Below are 1,732 nucleotides of genomic sequence, written 5' to 3'. Positions count from 1 at the left end.
TCTCATTCTTAAATAATATCACTTCAAGACCAAGCACTAAAAATAAATCAAATAATTTATCAAAGCTGCAATACATTTAAAGTGCCTCGCATATGTTTAAATATAGCTAGCATCCATGTGAAAATATCTAGTAATTGGTATTTTCCACTTTGTGTGGGTTTACTATATGATAAACAAACAATTTAATAGTCCTAGTTTAACATTCTATTGATGTTGAAAAAGTCAATGCCAGATGTTTACTTAGCTAGATCTTGTGTTATATTTGAAAAGGATTAAGCCTGTTAGAGCTATTCAAAACTTTTATGTAGACATGCTAAATATATGGCATGTCATTTTATGTTTGAGGATGTCATGTAGATATACTAAAAAAATGGTGAAAAAACTTTTAAAAATTGAACTATGGCAGTTTGATTTGCTTGGTCTTCTCCATTACATAAACAAAAGAAAAGACCTTACAAAGAGACTCATTCATACATATTTTAGAATACAAACCATAATAGAGAATGACTACAAATAGGGCCAAAGTGTTGTTATGGAACTATCTTTAGCGTCATTCTTGAGATTACTTTTCTTTTCTCGCAACTAAAAAACCTGTCAAAGGGGAGAGCCAAAGGCATAAGCCAGGAGAGATTAAAACATTGTCAAGATTACGAGATTATTAAGTGGTATCCAATGCAAAAATATTATTGAGGGAACCCCAAGAATAATAAATTGTCTTACCTTTCAGTGCTTGAGCAAATTTGACTGTGAACAATCACCTTCACCAATGGAAACTACGTGAAAGATGGATCCAAGTTCTCAAGCATGAGTGTGTATGTCTCCTACACTTTTAACCCTTCATTGCAGTGACTAGATGAAAATGAACTCTCTAATTTGAACACAAATAATTCAATCGTCTCCCTATTATGAATGTAAACTTGTAACTCTCACCATGTAGAACATCATAGCATATTGTTTCTAAACATATAAGAGATCATTCAGATCACCTATAACCATGTTAAACCATAGCCACCATTTGGAGAATCAGGAAAAAAGATAATTGTTAACAAAATTGATTGCCTTATTGTTACAGTTATGAAGAAATGGGTTGCAATCAATGTAGGGCAGAGATTTTCTCTCCAAGAACACATTTCTTTGGACCGAATTAAATTGGAACAATTAGATCCTTTGTAATTTCAAAATCCACAAATTCAAAAAACAATCAATGGTTAAATGTTGAATTATCAACCAATTTGTAAGAAAACCCTTAACAAAGAGGGTTTTGTCACAGTTCGCACAAAATGAGATGAATCTCCCTTTGTAGAGCGCGAAAAAACTTGAAATTTGATTCAAATGAAATCTAACACTTTATTCTTGATTCCCAAATTGTATTTGAATTGAAAAACATCAAACAAATGAAGTCACATGAATGTTGTAGCAATTTGCAAAAAAATCAATATTAAAATAACATTGTATTCTATAAAAACTTTCGTCCAATTTGCCCCACTCTATCTGTAGCCCAAAGGGGCTATTTGAACCTCCTAAGGTGGTTTGAAGTAGTTTACAACTAATTTGAACCAACTTGGTTGTTGGTTACCAATCAAAACATTTGTTAATAAAAATCTACAAAAATCAACGTTCTTTGATGTTCTGACAATATTTGATCAAATTTTTGGCTGAATATATTTGATCAAATAAGTGATTCAATTGAATACATTTTATTGAATGAAGGAAAAATAATTTTTTTTCAATC

General features: G+C 31.1%; 1 long non-coding RNA gene across 1 annotated transcript; it reads right to left on the bottom strand.

The window, feature by feature from the left end:
- Positions 1-406: 406 nt before the first annotated feature.
- Positions 407-853, bottom strand: LOC149552274 (uncharacterized). Its single transcript, XR_016352894.1, has 2 exons — positions 721-853; positions 407-591 (listed from the first exon to the last, which is right to left on the bottom strand). It is a non-coding gene; the product is annotated as an uncharacterized LOC149552274 (long non-coding RNA).
- Between the last annotated feature and the right edge of the window lie 879 nt (positions 854-1,732).

Source organism: Cupressus sempervirens, chromosome 6 (genome assembly GCF_028749045.1).
Source record: "Cupressus sempervirens isolate cs-2001-9-10 chromosome 6, ASM2874904v1, whole genome shotgun sequence".
Classification (NCBI taxonomy): domain Eukaryota; kingdom Viridiplantae; phylum Streptophyta; class Pinopsida; order Cupressales; family Cupressaceae; genus Cupressus; species Cupressus sempervirens.
Note: the sequence above shows the minus strand (reverse complement) of the source record. Positions and strands in the feature narration are given on the sequence as shown.